Here is a 26251-nt window from a genome sequence, read left to right as displayed (position 1 = left end):
CAGCTGTCTAAACTTTTATTTTGAGATGTTTAAGAATTCCACTTTACAACTAAATACCTCGTCATTACAAATTAAGCACAACCGTTTTGCACGTGACTGGAGCTAAATGAACCATACCTCTCGGTCCAATCATTAGGATGCTTTCACTTCTGTAGTTCGCTTTATTTGGTCCGGACAAAGGGCAATAAATGATACATTGTTGCATTTTCTGCCGTTTTTGGGTCGTTATCAAACCACACTGCTTGCTGTGGTCCGAAGCAGTTGAAAAGAACCAAAATGCAGTCATCTGACAAAATCCACATCTCTCATTGGCCAGATGTTGTTAAACATGGTTCCTAAACTGCTTATTGATTGGTCAGAATTCACGTGTAGGAAAATGCCAATAAATTCCAGCAGGTAAACAAACAGGCAGAAACAAAATGTCGCTACTATAGAGGGACGACTGCGCTGACTGATTGTATCCCTGCTTTAGACAAACTACATTTAGAGAATGAAGCGCGGCCGCGGCAGGAAAACAATATTTTAATGCATCGCACGTCACTTCGGGAGAAGACGTGAATAAGTTTAACTGCGACATGGTCATCTTGCGGAAATTTTTACCAACGATCCATCAGGTAATGTAGGGTTAAGAAATCTAAATAATAATTAAATAATAAATACAATAATTAAAAACAAATATAAATTATTATTATTGTTGTTGTTGTTATTGTTATTATTATTGTTGTTATTATTATTATTATTAATTATTTAATTAATTATTAATAATAATAGGAAGAAAAAAGAAGGTTAAGAAATCTATAAAATATTTAAATAATAAATGCAACAATAAAACAAATATAAAACCATAGCAATTACAAAAATGAATAATTATAACAATAATAATAACATAATTTATTAAACATAAGAATAAGTCTTAATACTACTACTACTACTACTAATAATAATAATAATAATAATAATAATAGAAAGAAGAGAGTTTAAGAAATCTAAACAATAAAATAATAAATGTAATAGTAAAAAAACAAATATTAAACAAAATATATAAAAACATAATAATAATAATAATAATAATAATAATAATAATAATAATAACAAAGTAATTTAATAAATATAAGAATAAGTCTTAATAATAATAATAAATATAATAGTATAAATAAGTGAAAGGTTAGGAAATCTAAATATTAAAGTAATAAATGCAATAATAAAAACAAATATAACAAAAATAAAAACAAACAACAACAATATTAATAATAATAATAATGACCCTAGCAATTAGAAAAATTAAAAAATCTGAACAATAATAATTCTAATTATTATAATATGGTCGGCGCAGTAGGTAGTGCTGTCGCCACACAGCAAGAAGGTCGCTGGTTTGAGCCTCGGCTGGGTCAGTTGGCATTTCTGTGTGGAGTTTGCCTGATCTCCCTGTGTTGGTGTGGGTTTCCTCTGGGTGCTCTGGAAAGTCCAAAGACATGTGCTGTAGGTGAATTGGGTAAGCTAAATTGTGTCCGTAGTGTATGTGTGTGTCTGAATGAGTGTGTATGGATGTTTCCCAGTGATGGGTTGCAGCTGGAAGGGCGTCTGCTGCATAAAACATATGCTGAATGACTTGCCGGTTCATTCCGCTGTGGTGACCCCAGATTAATAAAGGGACATTGGTTGATGTGAGGCGATTGTGCTACCCACTGTGCCACCGGGACGCCTATAATGGATAATAATGCAAATAAATCCAAATTTATACAATAAATTAATAAATAAACATGTTGTGCTTTGTAGAATAAAAAATGAGTTAAGTTCTGAGCGAATGTACTAATTAAAATAATTTAAATTTAAATTAATTGTGTTAAATCTGATTTTTTTTAGTGTACAACTAACCCTCTGTCTGTTATAACTTGCCCCTCAAGTGAGGTAAATAGTAGCATTTTTACTCCTGGAACTTTTGGCAATTCTGCACAGAAATCATAGGTCCGGCGATCATACTTTCAGTGCTTATTTGTGGGAGAGGCTTGTGTGTTGATGGTGAAAAATATGGTTTGTTAACTCAATTAATTTGGTAATTATTGGGCCAAAACCAAAAAGTGTTACTTTGTGCCCTGCTTTCCCCTATTAATTCTTTCAAGATATAATTTACAATCTAAATTGATATCTTTCAGTGTAATTACATCATTTAATAGACCGTGAATCAGCATGACTGCAGGTTTCTGCATTAAATAAATGTAAACTTTGCTGTAAAGTGTTACCAAAATGCTCAACATGCATAAGTGTATGATAAAAGACATGGATCAGTCATATGCTGCACTCATTTCTCCATCATCAGGAGATTAGTAAAAGAATCTTGCCGTTTTGGTGTTCTTTACATATTTGCCTGGATTTCACTGGCCTAATTGCAGATTTGGATTTCCCTTTCCAGCAGGCTCTGGTGTCGCATTTGGAGGCCGTCAGCAGACAGCAGGTATGCGCATCCCAGGAATCTGCCATTGTCTGCACAGGAAAATAAAAACAACATGAGGTGGATCGGCTTTCTTTCCAGCACACCTCCTGCGCCAGAGTTGAACTCAATCCCACTACACACACACACACATGCACACACCGTGTCTCCTCATACAATACAGCTATTTTACATCAAAGCCACACTAACAAATGTTTTCTATATTACTATTGTTTTCTAGACATTAATAATTCACTAAATGTAATTGCTGGTTTTATTGTTCTTACTGTTACTCTTATTATTCAATATATTTTTATGGCTTTGCTTTTAATAATTTATCACATTTATTTTTTTTATATTCTTATTTCCTTTAAAAAAATAAAAACACTAATGGAAGATTTATTACCTCGGCAAAATCAATAGTTTGTGAAATTGTTAAGTAATTCATTCATTCATTCATTCATTTTCTTTTCGGCTTAGTCCCTTTATTAATCTGGGGTCGCCACAGCGGAATGAACCGCCAACTTATCCAGCACGTTTTGACGCAGCGGATACGCTTCCAGCCGCAACCCATCACTGGGAAAAGTTAAGTAATTCATTAATGTTATTATAATTGTCAGTTTTATTAATTTATTGTTATTTTACTACTTGTATTATTTTAATATTAGTCATACACTCTCAGTAAACCTGCAGAGCTGTCACGAGGTCGTTTTTAAAGTACAAATGCATGTAGCCACATAAATAAATAACTAAATAAATTTATATTACTCATTTTCCTTTAGCTTGGTCTCTTATTCATTAGGGGTCACCACAGCGGAATTGAACTGCCAACTTATCCACACAGCGGATGCCCTTCAATGCTGCAACCCAGTACTGGGAAAAACCCATACACACTCATGTACACATACACTACAGCCAATTTAGTTTATTCAGTTCACCTATAGCGCATGTCTTTTTACTGTGAGGGGAAACCGGAGCGGCCGGGACTTGAACCAGTGACCTTCTTGTTATATTATATTATATTATATTATATTATATTATATTATATTATATTATATTATATTATATTATATTATATTATATTATATTATATTAATTTTTCATATTTTTTTAAGTATAAGCATCCCAGGAATAAATGGCCCAGTACACATTGTTCTCATTTAATAAAACATAAATTTATGCTGGTTGCATTAACATACATTTACCACATTAATGTTTTTTTTTCTTTTTTTTAACTGAAAATTATTTTGTTTTTCACCACAGAAAATTCTTTAATTTAATTGAATTATATTTTATTTTATTTTAAGCACAAAATATTTTCACTTTTCACCAAAATCATAAATATGATAACATATATTTTTACATATATATATATATATACATATATATATACATATATGTGTGTGTGTGTGTGTGTGTGTGTGTGTGTGTGTGTGTGTGTGTGTGTGTGTGTGTGTGTGTGTGTGTGTGTGTGTTTTTAGTTTAGGATCTCTTACATTTTAATGATTTACAGGCATATGTTAATTACATATGTAACAGACATATTTAGCAGACAACTGTACAAAAATATATATATATATTGAAGAATGTTGGAAACCAGTAGCTATCTATTGTCTTGCAAAATAAGAAAACAAATATGGTTTCCAATCTTTTTCAAAGTATCTTCTTTTATGTTCAACAGAGAGAAAAATAAGAAATAAAATAAAATAAGAATAAATATCAAAATATACATTGTTCTTATTTAATAAAACATAATTTTACAGCTAGTTCCAAAATACATACATTTACATAACAAACAGGAGATTTTCTTTACTGAAAACTATTTTGTTTAAAACACTGAAAATGTTTTATTTCATTTCATTTCATTTTACTTTATTTTATTTAAAGCACACAAATATTTGTACCTAATATTTAATGAGCACCAACATAATATATCAGATCATGTATATTTTTACTAATATTTTATTACTTATATGTATTTTTAATTTAGTTTATTACTCTTTAAAAGCATTCCATGATGCATTTTATAAAGATGACTGAGAAAGTCTCCAGAGATTAGTTCATTGATAAAAATAAAATAGCTTACCATTTAATTATCATACTTCCATCAGTTTATAGCTTTAATGGCAACTCATTTAAAATGTATAACTATAATATTCTGCATTACATTGCATATCAAACTATAAAAACTGTAGAGTTTGATATTAATGCTTTCCCAGCTGTTTGACACTATTTTCAAATGTTTTTTTGCCCATATATATATATATATATATATATATATATATATATATATATATATATATATATATATATATATATATATATATATATATATATATACAGTTGAAGTCAGAATTATTAGCCCCCTTGTATATTTTGCCCAATTTATGTTAAACGAAGATTATTTCAACACATTTCTAAATATAATGGTTTAATAACTTACTTCTAATAACTAATTTATTTTATATTTACCATGATGACTGTACATACTATTTTACAAGATACTAGTATTCAGCTTAAAGTGACATTTAAAGGCTAATTAGGTTAATTAGACAAGTTAGGGTAATTAGGCAAGTCATTATGTAACAATGGGTTGTTCTGCAGACAATCAAAAAACAAATACTGTTTAAGGGGGCTAATAATATTGACCTTAAATAATAATTATAAAAAAAATTATAATAAACTGCTTTCATTCTAGCCGAAATAAAATAAATAAAATGTTCTTTAGAAGAAAAGATATTACAGAAAATGCTGTAAAAAATTAATCATCATTTGGGAAATATTTGAAGAAGAATTCTCAGGAGGGCTAATCATTCTAACTTCAACTGTATATTGGTCTCTGTGAAGAAGAAGTGAACACATTTCTCACGGCTGGTGTTCTGGATGTCTTCTCCTTAACTTGCGATGAAGAGCTGCTTCCTGATACTGAGCCACAGAGGAAAGAAACAGCAACGGTCACAACAAGCCACACTTCCGTACACACACACTTACACACACACAGAACTCTGAGCTCAATGAAGCCATGATGGATGTGATGATGAAAGCTGAGCGCAGATCAGCAGCAGGACGTGAGCTTGTGTGTGTACAGGCATCACGCTGAGAGCAACACACACATTCTCCACTCATGCGGTTTGGTACTGTTTAAAGGGTTTGCTATGGGATGAGAGGAATCTGGGGCATGTAATTCAACTTTTAGTCATTTTTTGGTCATCTGGATAGTAGTTAGTTCAGGCTGTTTTGCTGTTTATGTCATCAGTCATTGTTTGTGTAGTTGGATTTGCTCAGGGCATTGGTTAAATTAGCTACTGTATGCGATAATACATGGCAGTAGGTGTTTGTAATTGGTGCATTGTTACCAGATGGAGTTGAACAGCTGGGAAAGATGAAACATACAAACTATAATAATGATGATAACTACATTTATTTACTGTATATATTAAGTAAAGGGCAGCCTGGTGGGTTAGTGGTTAGCACGGACATGTTTAGGACGTGTTGTGTGTTCAGAGATGCTCTTTTGCATACCTCTGTTGTAACGAGTGGTTACTAGAGTTACTGTTGCCTTTCTATCATCTCAAACCAGTCTGGCCATTCTCCTCTGACTTCTGGCATCAACAAGGCTTTTTCCCCCACAGAACTGCCGCTCACTGGATATTTTCTCCTTTTCGGACCGTTCTCTGTAAACCCTAGAGATGGCTGTTGTGTGAAAATCCCAGTAGATCAGCAATTTCTGAAATACTCAGACCAGGCCGTCTGGGACCAACAACCATGCCACATTCAAAGTCACTTAAATCACCTTTCTTCCCCATTCTGATGCTTAGTTTGAACTGCAGCAGATCGTCTTGACCATGCCTGCACTGAGTTACTGCTATGTGATTGGCTGATTGGAAATGTGCATGGCCTAACCCTAAATACAACCTTAACAGAAACAAGTGCACATCATTTATTACTAATAAAAGAGGTTCTGTCCAGTTTATAAGCACTTTTAAGCAGTTCAGACCAGTCAAATGTCGTAACAGTGGGTCCTTTTAATATCTCACTATATACAGTTGAAGTCAGAATTATAATTACATTTCTAAACATAATAGTTTTATAATTTATTTCTAATAACTGATTTATTTTATCTTTGCCATAATGACAGTAAATAATATCTGACTAAATATTTTTCTAGTTACTAGTATTCAGCTTAAAGTGACATTTAAAAGCTTAAACCGGTTAAATAGGCAAGTTCAGCTAATTAGGCAAGTTATTGTATGATGATGGTTTGTTTTGTAGTGGTTCTCAAACTTTTTACATCAAGTACCACCTAAGGAAAAAAAAATGTCTCTTCAAGTATCGCCAAAATGAGCAGTGTTGAAATACAGTAGCGTAGTAGGCCCTGTAAAGCAGCTACAACTCTGCACAGTTAAAAAAAAAAAAAAAAACGTAGCAGAGTACCTTATAGGCTATATGGCATATTATATACATCATTTTTAATAAATTTTAAATATATGTAGCATGTACATGACACATTTTGTTCCTCCGTGTACCACTAGAAGGAAGCCTGCATACCACTAGTGGTACACGTACCACAGGTTGAGAACCACTGCTGTAGACAAAAAGAAAATATTTTCCAAGTGAGCTGATAATATTGACCTTAAAATGGTTTTAAAAAAATTAAAAACTGCTTTTATTCCAGCTGAAATAAAACATTTAGAAGACTTTCTCCAGAAGAAAAAAACATGATAGGCATTACTGTGAAAAATTCCTTGCTCTGTTAAACGTCATTTGGGAAAGATTAAAAAATAAAAACAGGAGGAATCATAATTTTGACTAAGTATAGCTAAACCTGCATACACACACACACACACACACACACACACACACACACACTCCATTAGTGAGCGCAGACTCAGCCCAGGTCATTTGTGTGAGAGGGGCAGTGGGCATAAACAACAGGCAGTGTAGTGAAGTGGATCGGCACCCGGTGCTCTCTTACAGTTCTGCCATTACAAGCCATTACAAGTGACCTCTGACCCCCATCCGCCCTCAAACGAAATAGCAAGTCTGGTCTTGCTCCACTCGTTCAGAAGAAAGATAAAGAACTGGAGGGGGGAAAAATAAGTGACCCATTCCTCAGACACCCACAGACGCACAGCTCCAGGGCTCTCCTGTGGCTATGCAGATGCGAGAGAATGCAAAAAAACTGAATTTTAATCACCAGAAATCTCCAATTACCGCACAGCAACCCGCCACGAATCTGTCTCCTCGGGACGCGTTCCAGAAATGACAGCGAGGCCTCCTCTCCACGGCACGTGCCACCCTCATGCATGCACCCGTCCTGACAGCAGACGCATCTATGGTGGATGTCTCCTAATTACTAGACGTCTCCTTTCCTTCCCCACTGACCTGAAGGAGCCCAGACGCATCCTTTCCGCTTTGGGATTGGCTGGTCAGGCTCGGCGCAATCATACGGCGCAGGGTTCAGTGTACTGTCCGCAGCAGCACGCCGCAGCGGACGCATGGAGCTCGTGTTAATTAACACGGGGCTGTGCTGTGGGGAACTAACCTCGGATGAGACTCTGTTGTCAGATTCGTTCAGCCATGCACATGGTTCATCTCGCTCAAGAGCCATCATTTGAACACAAAGGCCGATGCAAAGCACTTGACAAGAGTTTTCAGTGTGCACTTGATGTGCTTTCCATGTTTGGATGAGCCAGAGATCACTCAAAGAATGACTTTTGCTGCTTGTTCAAACTACTTATTTAAAATTGATTTGTGTTGGCACAACATTAAGGACTTATATGGAACCCTGCATTTTACAGAGATGAATCAAATGTCAACACAATTACATTTTTATATAGAAGACTCTTATATAAGACACCCACAAAAATGTCATTCTGTGTATTAGTTGGTGTGGTATAATTAGAGCCTAACCTTAACCCTAAACCTACCCTAAGTGTTGATATGACCAACCCAGGCTCATTCTGTAAACGTAGTCCAATGGACGTTTCTGGAGACCGCAAAATACGTCCCGGGAGGTACGTATTTTTTTAGTTTTTGTTTTTGCGACTCCACGAGAGGCCGATGTTTGCAGTTTTTCATATCTCAAATTTCTCTCACTAGTGCCGTTTGCACCTGCTGTTCTCGCGTTAACCCACCAGAAGCTGTTGTCGATTGACTGTCTGTCTGATTGACTTAATGTCTGGCCAGCCAACCAATTGACTGACCCACTCTCCTCTGTCCCTAAACTAAACCCATTTTATCGATTGAGCCGTCCACCCACTCACTTCCCTAAACCCAACCAACGATTTAAAAAAGCAATTCAGATTTTACCATGTTTTCAGATTTTGTCACATTCTCAGCCTGTTTTTCACTTGTTCATTTTATTTTTTGGATTCTGTTTTTGTGGAACCGCTCTTCCCCCGACTCAAACCCGGTCATCGTCGTTGTGGTAGTAAACTCCTCTCTAGTCTCTTAAGTCCGCCAGCGTACACGAGGAGCTAACTGGACATACTGGTTACGGCGGGAAAGCCGTCCACACGGAGGTAAGCCGTCAGCTGGTAAATGCGAAAAGAAACGGCGTCATACCGCCCCATAGCATTAGTTTAAAAACAATAAAAATACTACATTTCGGACTACATTTTCAGAATGAGTCTGTGCTGTATATAACATGAAGGCATAACGTTAGCTTAGGGATTGAACATAAAACGATTATTTGTCCCCAAAAATGCCAAGAATTGTGTTCTTTCAGCTCATCTTAAGTAAGTAGTTTGAATAAACATCCAACGTAATTTGCCTCTTGTTGTTATATCGCTGAATGCCTCCTCAATTGTACATCATAGACTCATTCTGAAAACTGAGCCCTATATACATTTCTGGAGATTGCGACTTATGTAGCCAGAGGTACGTATGGAGGAAGGAGGAGGGTGGGTCAGTCGATCGGTCAGTCAGTCAGTCATTCAGTCAGTCAGTCTGTCAACAGCGGCCTCTGGTGGATTTATGCGAGAACAACAGGTGCGAATGGCACTCGCGAAAGAAATTTGAGATGTCAAAAAGCGTACACAGCAGCCTCTGGTGGATTCGCTAAGACAAAAACTGCAAAAAAAAAAAATAATAATAATGTAGCTCCTGGGATGTTTTTGGTGGTCTCCAGAAATATATATAGAGTTTTCAAAATGAGTTTGGGTTGCAATTGTAAGTCGCTTTAGATTAAAGCGTCTGCTAAATGTAACAATAGAAGAGTTGGGGTGATAATGAAGTAAGGATGCACTTGCAGTTTATTCAAGAATTGTCATCAGGCAGGCAATAGTTAACAGGTACAAATGGTAGAATAAGTGTAGTCCAGTGTCATAGTCAAAAACAGGCAAATAGTCCAAACAGGCACCAAAAAACTACGGAAACAATTAAACAAGGCAATGGCTCAAAACACAGCTGAACAAGACACTAAAAAAGTAAATAGGCAAGTTACAGATTAACAAGACTCAGCAAAGTGTGTGTGCAAGAGGGGTGTATAAATAGTCTGTTTAATGAGTCCTTGATCAGCTTCCAGCTGTGTGTGTGTAATCAATGGAGAACCGGAACAGGTGTGTGTAAGTTGCATGATGAGATTTGTAGTTCATAAGGTGACAGAATTGTACACTGGCTGATGGTCCATGTTAACCAGTGATCTGCAAACATGGATTGCTGGTGATCATGACTGTAACTTTAGGACAGAAATCGTGTAATGGCATGATATACGTACTAAATGTGTTTAAATCTTTCTATTTTAGTCATTCTGCTTCCACAAAAGTTATCTGAAGCATTAAAGTGCACATTTACATATATTAGCTTTCATTTTACATTCATCTGCTTTTATTTTGTTCGCTTACATTTATTATGTTTACGGTGTGTATAAAACCCCTTTTGTTCATTTAATTTGACGCAGATCCCAAATGTGTCAACTTATATTTTAGCCAAATTTTTTTTTTTATTAAATTGGTTGAATTTAGATTGGTAATATTTAATAATGATCATAATTCTTATATAGTGGCAATAAATGAAGTAATTTACTTTTTCAGTTTGCTGTGGGTTTAGGCTATTTGGCTGGCCAATGACTGATAGGGTGCATTGTGAACAGAAGGTCATGGTATTTAGTAAGTAAGCAACAACTAAGCTTTAATATGATTAATGTATGCAAAAATAAGCTTTCACGTGAACAGTATCCTTTTGATTCATAAAAAAAGTTGTACAAAAATGTACAGGGATTGTACAATTTTCTATCAATTTAGGTAACACTTTAAAGGGACGTAGTTACACATGTTCCTTGCACTTACTAAAGTAATTACAATGAATTATGCATAATTACCTGTAACTAACCCTAACCCCAACCCACATTCTAACCCCAACCATAGTAAGTACTATAATTAATTAAAGTAATATTGCTCAGTAGTTAAAGGGATAGTTACACTGTCATTATGTCACCTTTAAATAAAGTGTAATCCGAATTTGCGACCAACTTGTTAAAATTTAAAATAGTTATGTATTTGTAGGTTTGTTATAGGCACTAAAGAGGTTGATTATGTTACATTTGGTAAAGTGAACTTGTCCAGATTTATTTATTTTCGAAATTTTTTTAAATTAATCTAATCACTGTCAAACAAATAATTGCTGCACTCATGCCAAACTAGCTTTTTGGTGCTAACGAGGATACGAGCAGTGGCGCCAACTTCAAAACATCAACGCAAATCCCTCCTTGAAATCCTACGGTCAAAAAACGCAGAAAGCAAAATTCCTTTCTCCACAGCAGCTTTGATATCCTTGCGCTGGAGCCGGGCTAATATTCAAATGTAAATATTAAACAAGGCGAAACAGAGATCCACGCAAAGGCCTTTTGTTCGGAGGCACTGGGAAAGCAGTCACCCAGAAACAATAGGTCAAATTAGCATGCAGCAGCCCCGGAGCACAGGGCCGTCGCACAGTGACGAATCCCCCTTCCTGCTGGGATGAGGGGTTTCGGGGGGGGTCCACCGCTGAAGATCCATCTCCGCGACTGGCAGTATGTCATAGCCCATTCGCCTTATTTCTCACTTACCGCACCTATCTCACACAAAAAAGAAGACATGGGAGGGCACACGACAAGATTAATATAGGAAATACTTGGTGATCTGACAGTTGATAATTACCCATGAACCCTTGAGAATGACAACTGAGAGGGCCTTTAATTTTTTTTGTCTATTTTTTTAAAAACCAAGATTTTTATTGAATTTTTACCTTAGATTCTTCGTTTAAGAAAAAAAATACATCTTAATTTCACAGTTTATTTCCGACAGCTGGGGTGCTGGAAAAAAACATAAAATAAAGGCCGTTAAATTACAGAAATATACTAAAAAATAACGTATATTTAATTACATAACGTAAATTTAAATTTCTGGTAAATTTAATATCCGTTATTTTACGGTAAATTTCTGTAATTTAACAGCCGTTATTTTATGTTTTTAATAAAAAACATTAGCGTTGGGTTTATCAATGCTATCTCACGGCAATTCACAACATTTTTATTTAGTGGCTAATTCATATGAATCTCATTCGTACAATTTAGTACGATTTGCTCATCCCCCAATGACTGTTGGGTTTAGAGTTGGGATTTAGTGTTACGCATCCATTTAAAAATCATACATTTCATACGTCTGAATTTGGACGAATCAGCCACTAAACTGACAAAACGTAAAATAGTCATGTTTCCTTGCGATATCAGGCTGGGAGTGTAGGTACAATGATAACAGAGCCAAGAAGGACTGCTTAACTTAAAGAAAATACACGTATATTTAATTACCTAACGTAAATTTAAATTTCTGGTAAATTTCTGTATTTTAATATCCGTTATTTTACAGTAAATTTCTGTAATTTAACAGTCTTTATTTTATGTTTTTAATAAACCGTAAAATTATGGATTTTTTTACAGTGTTGGGTTTGTCAATGTTATCTCACGGCAATTTATACCATTTTTATTTAGTAGCTAATTCATATGAATTCGTACAATCTCATTCGTACAATTTAGTACGATTTGCTCATGCCCCAATGACTGTTGGGTTTAGGGTTAGGGTTTGGTGTTACACTTCCATTTAAAAATCATGCATTTCATACGGCTGAATTTGGACGAATTAGCCACTAAACTGACAAAACGTAAAATAGTCACGTTTCCTTGCGATATCAGGCTGGGTTTGTAGATACTATGATAACAGAGCCAAGAAGGACTGCTTAACTGAAAGAAAATACACTCTGAAAGTCAAATCAATATCAGAAAAAATCTGATGGTAGAGAGATTAAAAAGGCAACTGAAAAGAAAAGAAATGACGTCACAATTACTCCTTTAGAAATATTGAGAGGGCAGCTCAAAACCCCAACAGAATCTGCTGAAGATCCATCTGCACAGCTGATAATTACCTATGAGCCCTTGAGAATGTCAACTGAGAGGGTCTTTCTTGGATACCAGGTTTATTTATTTAAAGACCAAAAGTTTTACTTTATTTTTACCTTAGATTGTTGGGTTAGTATTTAGTAGTTTAGCGCCTCCTTTTAAACAATTTCGTACGACTGAACTCTTTTAAATTTGTACAAATTAGTCACTAAACTTACTAAACATAAAATAGATGTTTCCTTGTGAGATCAGGCTGGGCTTGTAGGTACAATGATAACAGAGCCAAGAAGGATTGTTTGGCTAAAAGAAAATACTCTCTGAAAGTGGAAAATCAAATTAATGTAAGGAAGCTGTGATGGTAGAAAGATTAAAAAGGCAACTTGAAAAGTAAAGAAATGACGTCAACACCATTACCCCGTTAGAAATATGGAGAGGCCAGCTCAAAACCTCAAAAGAAATATCATTCAGTGTGATCTCGCTCTAAAACAATCGTGATTGTTCTTGCGTTGAGGCGTAATTGCGGTGCCTGTGATTTGCCATTAAACATTTCAAAGCAATTCAGAAAATATCTCAAGGACACTGTGAGGTAATGCCTTGGGTTTTCCATCTAGCTTTGAGGTGGCAGATGCAATTATAAAGGCGCACACACACTCAACCCCCACCCATCATCACAACCTGCATAAACAGAGACGACAACTTGAGATTAATGAAAGGGCCCAATTTAATTGTCAGGCATCAAGATCAAACTGAACTTAAGCAGAAAATACACCAAAGGTTATCAGGCTTTTAAAAGGTTTCTAATTGGTTATGACCAGTGTATAATTAGAAAACTTGATCTGTGGAAAGGGCACCCATCATGATCTTTGGAGAATAATCAAGAACAACAAAACATCAAATCAATCGAGACTGGATATGAAAAGAATGGTAACACTATTGTATGTGCCAATTCTCACTTTTAACTTGTAGCTTATTACCTGCCTATTAATAAGATATTGGCTGTTTATTAGTACTTATAAAGTACATTTTCTTAATGATCTTCCCTAATCCTACCTAATACTTAAACCCAACTACACTCAAAAAACCAACCCAGTCTCATTCTAAAACAGTAGTCCCGTGGACGTTTCTGGAGACCATGAAATATGTCCTGGGAGATATGTATTTTTGCAGTTTTAGTTTTTTTGTGAATCCGCAAGAGGCTGCTGTGTGCGCTTTTTCACGTCTCAAATTTCTCTCGTGGTGCCGTTCGCGCCTGCGCTGTTCTCGCCTAAACCCACCAGAAGCCACTGAAGGTCTAAATGATTGACTGGGTGATCGACCAATCGACTGACCCACTGTCATCCTTCCCTAATTCCAACCAATTTAACAGATTGACCCGCCCACCCGCTTACTTCCCTAAACCCAACCGAAGGTTTACAAAAGCCGTCCAGAAAAAGAAAAGCCCTCGTCTAATTTTTACCACGTTTTTTGGATTTTACCGCATTCTCACTCTTTTGTTCACTCGTTCATTTTGTTTGTTGGATTCTGCTTTTGTCTTACCTGATTTCTGGAACAGCTCTTCCCCGGACTCAAACCCGGTCATTGTCATTGTGGTCAACTCCTTTCTGCGCCTCAAGTCCGCCGATGTACACGATGAGCTAACTGGACAAACTGGTTGTGGCGGGAAAGATGTAAAATGTCAGCCGGTTTGCGACAAAAGGAACAGCATCATACCGCCCTGTAGCGCTCGCTTAAAAAAATGAAATGCCGCCATATGTACCTCTGGCTACATAATTTGCTGTCTCCCGAAATGTCCGCAGGACTACAATTTCAGAATGAGCCCTGTTGCAAAAAACAATGTTTGTTGTTTGTTTATACTACTTTAAAATAGACTGAAACAACCAACCCAAGCTCATTCTAATTACGTACCCCTATATACATTTCTGGAGAGAGCAAAATAAGGAGAGGGTGCTCGCTGCAGAGCCATTTGAGCAGAGCTAAGCTCCAGCGAGGGGGAGCATGAGCTCTCGTTCTGCCTCCTGTAAGCTGTTTTAATGCGTACACCAACCCCACCCCTAACCCTACCCCCAGTGACATCACTCGATGAAGAAGTGCAAAAAAGGTGGAGCTCAAGCTCAAGCTCCCCCTCGCTGGACCTCAGCTCGCCCAAATGGCTCTGCAGCGAGCACCACTTGAAAATAAGTCCCAAGAGCTACTTTTTTTGTGCCGTTTTTGCTTTCGTGAATCCACCAGGGACTAATGTGTACGCTTTTTCAGATCTCAAATTTCTCTCGCAAGTGCCATTTGCGCCTGCGGTTTTATGTCAATCCACCATAGGACACTGTTGATTGACTGACTGACTCACTGACTGACCAATCATCCCACCCTCCCCCTTCCCTAAACCCAACCAATAGTGTTATAAAAAGCACCGATTGACTCACCCACCCACTTCCCTAAACCCAACCGCCAGTGTGGTAGTAGTATCGCTACTAGCTTAACTTCGTTTCTCAGTAGCGTGGTGGTAGCGTCGCTACTTTCCGAATCAATTAGCTTTACAGTAGTAAAGTCACCAGACTCGATCATCACGGTCAACTCCACCCTGCATCTCAAGTGTGCTGACGTTAGTGTCGAACTACCGTACAAACTGGTAACAGTGGAAAAGCCAACCATACGGAGGTAAGCAGTCAGCTGGTAAGCGAAAAATGGAAGGGCATCATACCAACTCGTAGCATTCGTTTCAAAGATGAAATCAGCCATATGTTCATCTGGCTACATAATTTAAGCTCTCCAGAAATGTGTATAGGGCTATGTTTTTAGAATTCTTGAGGGTTATTTAACGGGACAACTTGATTGTTTTATTTTCAATCTACTTAAATTGATCAAAACTATTAAGTTAACTTAATTTTTTTTAAGTTGCCCCAACACAAATCGATTGTGTGGAACCCTGCATTTTTTAGAGGGTTATATTTTAATAACTGTTAAATAGCAGCAGGTTATTATCAAGTTAAATGTCGTAATAATTATAAATTGTTTGTAAATAATGATGATTGTACCTTAAAATAAACGGACCAAAAGATTATACAGTGACTATACAAATCCAAAAAAAAAAAAAAAAAACTGTCTAATGTGTGAGGCAAACTTAGCTTTTTCCTCTCACGTCTGTGGAGTTATACACTCCACTTCGGTCTTAAAGAAAAAAAATAATCACATTGTATATACATCATATCAGTTGACGTAATGGACGTTTGTTATTGTAGCGGTTCAGGGGTTGTGCTGCCATTCCTCGAAAGATTTCTGCCACATGCGACTCCGTTTGATATGCTTAGATATACAGCGAGCTCACTGCAGCGTGCCAACACTGTCAAAAATCTCACTGAAATAAATTCACAAGGGCACTGAAGGTTACAGTCTTGTACATTTCACACCTTCTTTTTTCCCCCCTTCAGATTTCTCTTAGCCTGACACAGGAGCATATTTCTGGCCAGCCCTCCCGAGTTTTAATTGAAGTCCAGCCCAAGATAAGCTGACAGCACCCTTGCTCTGTTCGCTTGAGGAGGGAGAATTTTGGCAGCCCTGTTCACTTTAGCTTAATGGGAAAGAATGTGAAGAGCTCTTAACAAATGGAATCAAAATGTTGCAGGTGTGACCCTGCACATCCAAACACACATATATGGGTTCATGGCTTTACAGTAGTACAGTTATGATGTCAGATGGGAAATTACTGCATAACTCTAAAACATTCTGGGAGGTTGTAACCCAATGTTGGGACTGTAAGATTCCATTCAATCAGCCCAACGACGCAATCCTATAAATGGTTAAAGGTTAAACGCATGTAAGCCTTTTTAATGCTTCTGAAAAGAATTTGGTTATTTATTAGAATTTATTTATAATTGTTTCCAGCTCCCAGTTCAATTTGACTCCAATTTTAAATGACCGTCAAACTAGACTACATTTCTAATTAGGAATAGATCACTTTTCTGGGCGACGCAGTAGGTAGTGCTGTCGCCTCACAGCAAGAAGGTTGCTGGTTTGAGCCTCTGCTGGGTCGGTTGGCGTTTCTGTGTTGAGTTTGCATGTTCTCTCTGCGTTCGTGTGGGTTTCCTCCGGGTGCTCCAGTTTCCCCCACAGTCCTAAGACATGCGGTATAGGTGAATTGGGTAGGTTAAGTTGTCCATAGTGTATGAATGTGAATGAGTGTTTGTGGATGTTTCCCAGAGATGAGTTGCGGCTGGAAGGGCATTCACTGCATAAAAACGTGCTGGATAAGTTGGCGATTCACTCCACTGTGGCGAACCCGGATTTATAAAGCAATTTAGCCGAAAAGAAAATGAATGAATGAATCACATTTGTTGTTCATGAATCAATTTAGAGTTTTGATTTCTGATACTCTCCAGTTATACGTTCATTAGGGACCCAATGCGGTTTTCATGCCTTAAAGTTTACGTGTTTCTCATGGACAGGATCTCGACATTCTGAAGTTAGTCAGAGGATGCAGGGCTAACTAATGCCCAAGTAGTCCGGTTTCCTATTTTTAAACCAGCCGAGCACCCTTGAAAACAGGTTTTGTAATCTGATGAAATTAACATATGGTCCAGTCTTTTCTATCTGACTTCTTTATTTTTATGAAGTTCCCGCCTCTGTCATTCAAAAGCAAATCACATGACACCATCTGCACAAACAAACTTATAAACAAAAAGGTTATGGTCATTTTGAGAGAAGATTTGCTATCAAGAATAAGCTGTAAATTACTTCAGAAAGGCATCACGTAGGCGCAGTGGGTAGCACAATCGCTTCACAGCGAGAAGGTCACTAGTTCGAGCTGTGGTTGGGTCAGTTGGCATTTCTGTGTGAACTTTGCATGTTCTGCCTGTGTTAGCATGGGTTTCTTCCGGGTCCTATAGGTGAATTGAATAGGCTAAACTGGTCATAGTGTATGTGTGTAAATGTGAGTGTATGTGTGTTTCCCAGTGTTGGGTTGTTGCCGGGAGGGCATCCACTGCATAAAACATATGCTAGAAAAGTTGGTGGTTCATTTCCTCTGTGGCGACTCCTGATTAATAAAGAGTCTAAGCCGAAAAAAGTAAATGAATGACTTACCTCAAAAGACCAGCACAATCAGACACAGCTTTATTCAGAGGATATATAACCTGTGACATGTAAGTATTGGATTCTTATTGTAGTTATGCTGCATTCCAGACAACTCAAAACTAGGCATTTCCTACTGCCTTCTTGAAAAAAATGTCTACACCTGTGAACCCAGGGCAGACCAGAGAACCCCCAACCTCAGCAAAATTTGTAATTTGTCGCCATTTGATGGTGTCTAGTTCAAGATTAGCATGATGCTACCTATAGGTGAATTATAAATATAAACTTTTTAAATATGTTCACAGCACAATACAAGTTGGAATAGTTTAATGCATAGTATAGTGCAATATATACTGTTTATGTTTGTATTTTCGTCATCCGTTTTCAAAGGACAGCTAGCATTCTCTGTTATTTTCTCTTTTAGCCATAGTTGGCACAATACAACAAAATGCTATAATATATTCACACTCAACATGGTGAAACTGCTACAATAGCCCCTTTCACACATACAGACCTTTCCGGAAAATTACCGGCAATTTTCCGGAAAGGTTGTATGTGTGAACAGGTCCTTTTTGAAAATACCGGTAAATTCGTTCTGGCTATTTTCCGGAAAGAGAAGTTGTAACATTACCGGCAATTTGCCGGAATGCTGCGCTGTGTGAACGCAGAAGGAAGATTTCCGGAATAAGCCCGTGCACGTCTAGAACGTGCGGACGTGAGACGTCTGCTTTAGCCAATCACAACAGTCAGACGCATTTACGTCCCCGCAGTTTGTGAGAATAAAAGCCTTTGAATATTTTTCCAGACACATTTAGCTGCTAGAAGTTAGTGAGATCACGTTTATATGTTCTTCTTAATGCCAACTGTGCAAATAATCATCGATAAGATGCTTATGATAAGCCGTTGTTTGTTTACCTTCAAGCTTTGCGTGTGCCCATGAAACAGCCTGTGAGCGCCTGCACACGCACATATTATGAACATCTCGACATGCGAATATGATCATGTGAAAGTTGTTCACAATATTGATCATCAAAAGAGTTTGTAATTTAGTCAAATGTTTACAAATACAAGCGCAGCCGTTTAAAGCTCATTTGTGGTGAATGATGTCAGAATTTACCGGTATTTTGGAATGGATGTGTGAACGCTCTTTTCCGGAAAAATTCCGTAACGTCCTCGCCTGTGTGAACAGTGCTTTTTTGTATATACCGGTAAAGTCGTTCCGTAAATTTTCCGGATATTTACCGGTATCACTGTGTGAAAGGGGCTTATGACTTGCACTTGACTGGAAAGCATTGAAGGAAAAATCAACTGCACCTATAAGTAAATTGCGAAGCTTATTTCACAAGATTAGATCAAAAGATCAGAAAGGTGTGAACGGGAATACTTGTAATCCGATCAACCAAAAACGCATCTTAATACTAAGTACAAACAAGGCCCAAGGCACTTTAAAATTCACCATAGTCTACAATGACATTAACAATGACACTTTTATCTAAATAAAGATGATTTGCGTATAAAAAATATGCATTTAATTATATTTTAATTATGATATAGGACAGTAAAGAAACAACAGGCGATACACCAAATAGTTCTTTCTGTAAGGAACAGACTGCAAAGTCATCGTAAACTAGTCATTTCCCCTTCACCAAAACATTTTATGAATTAAATTCCCTCATGTCCCATTCTGTGTCTGACACACTCAACACGCTTGTGCTACTTCTTACATGAGGGACAAATGGATTTGCAATGGTCACTTTAGCTTGTCCCGTGTAGATGGCCTCAAGCTAAAGAGAGCATGAGTCAGACTCCAGAAGTAACAACTCCATTTACTGTTTTTCCTTTATAAGGAAATGCACTTTAAACAATAAACCTTTGATCAACCTTTAAGGATGTTTTTAATCTGTTTTACATGTTTTGGCTCAACCTTTTTTAAAATCTTTATTATTTATTATTATTTAATTTGGGGTGGCGCAGTGGGTAGTAAGTAGAAGGTCCCTGGTTCTAGCCTCGGCTGGATCAGATGGTATTTCTGTGTGGAGTTTGCATGTTCTCCATGGGTTTGCTCCGGGTGTTCCGGTTTCCCCTACAAGTCCAAAGTCATGCGCTATAAGTGAGTTGGGTAGGCTACATTGTCCGTCGTGTATGTGCGAATGAGAGTGTATAGGTGTTTCCCAGTGATGAGTTGCAGCTTGAAGGGCATCCGCTGGGGAAAACATATGCTGGAAAAGTGGTGGTTCATTCCACTGTGGCGACCCCTGATTAATAAACGGATTAATCCGAAACAATTAATGAATGTATTAATTCATTTCTTCTTCTCTCTGTCAAATGACAGAATTGTACGAATTTGCCACTAAATCAAAAAGTTACGAATTGCCATGAGATTGCGTTGGATTGTCAGTAGTATGAATTGAACTCGGACGTACTACATCCACTGTTTTGTCATGATTATGTGACCTACCTGTGTCAGTTGTGTCGCTTCACTGCCATTCATGAATTCTCCTGAGGACATTATGGAATAGTGTAGCATGCATCAGATGCACACTTCAGAATCTCGCCGGAAATAGTAAGTCATCTGGGAACTTCTCACATATTGTTTTTCGAATTCTATGAATTCGGATATACTACACAGCTCGCATACTGTTTTAGCGTACTATATTGTATGGAAGTATGCGATTTTGGATGCAGCCCATGTGTCTAATTTTACTTCAATTTTTTAGGCTATTTGTAGATACAAAAATTTTCTTTAAATCTGCCAGATTCTATCCATTATCATACTGCTCGGTGTGATTATGCATTCTCCATGGTTTGAAAAATTATAGTGTTGGCCAAAAGTAAATTAAACAATCTATTATTTAAATTATTAACATCATTGTTGAAGATATATATCAGAGTAAACAACGTCTCACTATTTAGATAGGTTACTCCCTTATATTTTGTTTTGACGTCCTTCAAGTATTATTTAGGGGAGTCAATCTCACCATCCTGCCTACATGTAATTCACACCCTTATAGCTAGAACTACAGCAATGAGTGGATTTTAATTTTTACTGGAGCTGTTCCTTTAACAGACTAGTCATCGAAACAACCACATCATTCTACATCATTTCAAAGTGAATTAAAGAAACAAATGAGCACACTGTTTATGCGGGAGGCGCTCTGATACCTCAGAATAATTCACTCATTGACTGCCTCACTTTCCAGCCGTCAGCACCCGCTTTGAAGTGAACTTCAGGAGAATGAAATACAGCAAGTTAGCCTGCGCAGGTAACAACATCATCTCCACATCAGACGGATAAACAGCAGTGAGTTACACAGCCTGCCCAACCAACAGGCCCTTATTTGGGCAACAGTGGAGCCAGATCCCACATAGAGGCTCCACTGCGGATGTCTCAGTATGAGGAGGACTGTGTGTTTAACACCACACTACTGAATCATACATGCCGAGCGTCCCGGGACGAACAACCCGCGGCTCTATCATCATCCTTTCGCCACTCCTGTTTGGCTCATAACACAGCACACTACTGTGGCTTTGGCTCGTTGAAAAGAGGTCATGAGAAATTGAAAAGAACTTCATGGGTTCTTTTAATGCACTGTAAAAAGTGATTAGGTACTTTACTTTAAAGAAAAATTGAGTAAAACCGTTGCCTTAAAAGCAACAAGTCGATTTTACTTAAAAAGGTCAGTAAACCCTCTGACTTAACTTTTATAATTATGCACAGTTTGTTTACTTAAGTATAAGGCAACAAGTTTACTCTCTTTTTTTAAAGTAAAGGCACACAACATCATTCATTCATTCATTTTCATCCGCTTTTCCTCCAGCATGTCCTGGGTCTTCCCTGAGGCCTCCTCCCGGTGGGACATGCCTGGAACACCTCCCTAGGTAGGCGTCCAGAAGTTAAGGCTGATTTATACTTCTGCGTCAAACGCCTGCGTATGCTACGGCGCTGACGCATAGCTCTTTGCCGTGGCCGTCGGCATCGCTGAAGTGCACCTCTCAAAAAATGTAACTACATGTCGCAACAACGTGTAGCGCAAGCTCTGTGATTGGTCGGCTTGGTAGCGCTGACGAGTCTGGGTGGGACCGAGAGCCGCGCGAATGGCGCGAGCGATTGTTTACAAGTGTGGAGTCCCGTGAAGGAGTTTCGGATGGAAAGTTTTGTTCTGTGTTTACTTCATAATTAAAGTTGTTGCACGTCCGCCGGTTCCTGCCTCAAAATGAGTGAGTTTGAGTCACTTGTACATCCAGGAAGTGTTCAGGAAAAGCAAAACAGAAGCGAAGAAACTCGACACAGAGGAACATTTACACCTCACTGCCAACTAGCGTTTCGGAAGTGTTAATGCAGACCAACAGAGACAGCACGCAGAAGTATAAATGCACAGCTGCGCGCGTTGCCTGCGCGGTGAGTTACGCCGGTCACTTGACGCAGAAGTATAAACCAGGCTTTATATGAAACAGATGCCCGAGCCACCTCGGCTGGCTTCTCTCAATGTGGAGGAGCAGCGGTTCTACTTCGACCTCCGCCCAGGTGAGCTTCTCACCCTATCTGTAAGAGTGCATCCTACCAACCTGTGAAGGAAACTTATTTTGGCCGCTTGTGTCCGGGGTTTTGTCTTTTTAGTCATGACCGAAAGCTCATGACCACAGATAAAAGTAGTAACGTAAATTGACCAGCAAATTGAAAGCAGCCTTTCGGCTCAGCTCCTTCTGTACAAAAACGGACTGGTACATCGACCGCATTACTACTGCTACTGCACCGATCCGCCTGTCAATCTCACGTTCCATCTTTCCCTCACTTGTGATAAAAAACCCCAGATTGGAGGCCTGGCTCCAGGGTGGGGCACTGGCTGCACCATCGGGCAATATCACGGTTCTCACTGTTTTTGCGCTCGTAAGAGGTTTCTGAACTGCTCTTAGTCTGACCTGTCACCTAAGACTTTTTTGTCTTGGAAGACCCTACCAGGGGCATTAGCCCCCGACAACATAGCTCTTACCATCACTAAGGCACTCAAACCCCTCCACCACAATAAGGTAGTGGTTGATAGAGCAGCACAATGTTTAGATTTAGGTTGTGATGTCAGGTGACCAAAATTCAACGTCTAGCAGGCGTCTAGGGACAACATTGTTTTGACATCTAATAATGCTTTCAAATGACATTGATAATTGGTTGATTTTAGGTTTTGTTTTTAAGTTATCAAAATCCAACGTCAAGCCAACATCTTAAACCAACATCATATTGGTATATAATACTGACATTTATTCATCAGGTATGGCAACCGAAACCCAATGTCTGATAGACGTCATAGCGGTAACGTCCACACAAAGTCAAGATGTATCATCATTAGATGTTGATATTTGATTGATTAGGTTGAACTTTGGACATCGTCGCTGACCTAACGTTGGGTTCTGATGTCAACCAGATTAGCATTACAAAACAAAATGCGATGTCCACATGACATTGGGGTACAACGTCAATCTGACGTCATGTTGGTATCCTGTGCCTGCTGGGTAATCACAGTGTGGTGTCACTTTATTTGATAGAATTCATATTGTATTTCTCTCTTTCTTGTTTATTTATGATTTAAATTGTAAGCTAGATCTTTTCTCCAACAACTTTCAATGCTTGTAACATTTTAATGTCAAGTTTAAAGCGATATATTCTCTGAAGTTGTGCTGTGGACGTGGCATCATTTAGTTCACTGCTTACAGGAGGGGAAATAAAAACTACCCGTCTTATACGCACTCTGAATTTGAAGCTCATTAAGCTCTTCGACGCAACACGGGTGGGAGGTGGATGTTCATTAGGATGTGATTAATTGTGGTGTCAGCGATTTGGCACAAACGCAAAAAAAAAAAAAGACGGCTGCGTTTAGATTGCAAAGGTGTAGACAGATCGCAAAGGCAGACTAACGCATGGCAGCGACACCACATGCGAAAAAACGACCTCTTCCCGACTTTGACTTTGCCGCCGTTCTGCCATCAACGTTTCAGACGGCACAATTACCCATTCATTTATTCAGGCAGCAAGCGCACAAAGAGCATTTTCACATGCACAGCTAAATCGAATTTAAAGTGTCAAGGCACTCGCCGCCTTTTGCCGCCGTTTACTTTAAAGTGTAGTAGCTAATGATATGTGTGTGTGAGAAACAGGGTGATAGGTGGAGACTGTGTGCATATTCTCCTGCTGTGCTGTGAACCTGCTCGCTAAAAACAGGAAGATGGTGAGTCCTCACTGCTGACACAACACCACACAGGGCTTTATTTCAGTCGGCACAGGCCGCTTCCCCCCACGCCACCTCCAGACACACCTATACGCCTTTCTGCCACCTGGAATGCCCTATAATGAGATCTTTTATTATAATTATTATTTATTATTATTATTATCTAAGCAATGCGGCACAGTGGCTCAGTGGTTAGCGCTGTCACATCACAGCAAGTACGTCTCTGGTTCGAATCCCGGCTGGGCCTGTTGGCATTTCTGTGTGGAGTTCTTCCCATGCTGGCGTGGGTTTCCTCCGGGTGCTCTGGTTTCCCCAACAGTACAAAGACATGCGCTTTAGGTGAATTGGGTAAACAAAAATGACTGGTAGTGAATGAATGTGTGTGTGCATGCGAGAGTGTTTCTCAGTACTGGGTTGTGGCTGGAAGGACATCCGCTGTGTAAAACACAGGCTGGAATTTTTGGAAGTTTATTCTGCTGTGGTGATCCCTAATAAATAAAGGACTAAGCCGAAGGAAAATTAAGGAATTAATGAATATCCAAGCAATTTAACATTAAAATAAAATTAAAAAATTAAAAAAAATGTAGACAATAATTTTTTTTGTTACTATTACAAAAGCAATATAACATTACAATAAAATTAACAAGAAATAAATCAATTAAATAAAATGCAAACACATTAATGTGTCCCACACAAACCTAGGATGTTCTGCGGACCAAAGAAATAGGGAGATCTTTTCTAACATTAAAATATGATATATTTAAAATGATAAAGCAAATTAATAATTAAAAAATGAAAATAGTATGTATTGTTTTGTGGTGGGCCATTATCAGCGTTAATTTTAGTCATTATTTGGGTAGCACACTTATTTTGAATGCCTTCGACAGAATTCAAATGAGCCATTTTAATCTAGATTAATATATATTAGTTTCAAGATAACAGTGTGCTGTCGCCTCACAGCAAGAGGGTCGCTGGTTCGAACCTCGGCTCAGTTGGTGTTTCTGTGTGGAGTTTGCATGTTCTCCCTGCCTTCGAGTGGGTTTCCTCTGGGTGCTCAGGTTTCCCCCACATTCCAAAGACATGCGGTACAGGTGAAGTGGGTAGGTTAAATTGTCCATAGTGTGTGTGTGTGTGTGTGTGGATGTTTTCCAGAGATGGGTTGCGGCTGGAAGGGCATCCGCTGCATAAAAACTTGCTGGATAAGTTGGCGGTTCATTCCGCTGTGGCGACCCCGGATTAATAAAGGGACTAAGCCGACAAGAAAATAAATGAATGAATGAATCTATGCCCACCTATATATTTTTTTTATTTAATGTTGAGTATTCAGTATGCACCCAATAAGCCTAGCAGATATTCCAAGTCATAAATATTAGGTTAGATTTAGGCGGCTAGCACCTAAAGACAATGTTATTTTGATGTCCAATAACGATTTAGTTGATTTTAGATGTGTTGGAAAGTGACCAAAATCCAAAGTCAATGTTAAACCAACGTCATATTGACATCAAAAACTGACATTTATTTGTCAGGTATGGCAACCACAATCCAACGTCTGATAGACGCCATAGTGGTAACATCCATACAACATCAAGCTGTAACATCATTAGATGTTGATTTTGTTGTTTTAAGGGTGGGTTGAAAAGTAACCAAAATGCAATGTCTGTCCAATGTTGGACATTGACGTCGACTAGACGTTGGGTTTCATTTCCAAACAAATACAGTTTAGCTCCAACACACCTGCCTGGAAGTTTTTGTATACATATAAAGAGCTTGATAAGCTGCTTCAGGGGTGTTTAATTGGGGTTGGAACTGAAATATGCAGGACCCTTCAGGACAAATTTTGGTCACCCCTGGGTTAACCGCAATCAGTTTCCTAAAACTATTTGAGCAGCTATACAGTTTGGACTAATAACATTCTATTACTTGAACACAAACAGATTTGAAATGAAAGCAAGTCATTTTCCCATATCTAGCCCCCAAGCTTAGGCCTTTATCACTACAGTGATTCAATTCTTTCAAAATAAAGGGAATCGATACTCACTCTTGACTTTTCAACATTTACTAATTATCAACTGTTTTATACTTTAAAGAATATATAAACATATTTTAGATTTGTTTTATTGTACATACTCCATTCTATTAAAAAGATTAGTTAAGATGGTTGTATGCAAA

At 38.0% G+C, this 26251-nt stretch overlaps 1 protein-coding gene and 2 long non-coding RNA genes across 3 annotated transcripts in view; 1 reads left to right on the top strand and 2 right to left on the bottom strand.

The window, feature by feature from the left end:
• The window catches only part of LOC108191970 (uncharacterized), a 33271-nt gene extending 33031 nt beyond the window's left edge, over nucleotides 1-240 (bottom strand). The window contains exon 1 of the long non-coding RNA XR_012389105.1: nucleotides 118-240. This is a non-coding gene — a long non-coding RNA (uncharacterized lncRNA). The remainder of the gene's footprint in view (nucleotides 1-117) is intronic.
• meis1b (Meis homeobox 1 b) overlaps nucleotides 1-26251 on the top strand; it is a 605459-nt gene that overhangs the window by 131040 nt on the left and 448168 nt on the right. The gene's annotated exons all lie outside the window — the stretch shown is intronic.
• On the bottom strand, nucleotides 9668-14848 carry LOC141377111 (uncharacterized). Its single transcript, XR_012389118.1, has 3 exons — nucleotides 14560-14848; nucleotides 14340-14450; nucleotides 9668-11482 (listed from the first exon to the last, which is right to left on the bottom strand). It is a non-coding gene; the product is annotated as an uncharacterized lncRNA (long non-coding RNA).

The sequence above is a fragment of the Danio rerio genome, chromosome 13, assembly GCF_049306965.1.
Source record: "Danio rerio strain Tuebingen ecotype United States chromosome 13, GRCz12tu, whole genome shotgun sequence".
Classification (NCBI taxonomy): domain Eukaryota; kingdom Metazoa; phylum Chordata; class Actinopteri; order Cypriniformes; family Danionidae; genus Danio; species Danio rerio.
Note: the sequence above shows the minus strand (reverse complement) of the source record. Positions and strands in the feature narration are given on the sequence as shown.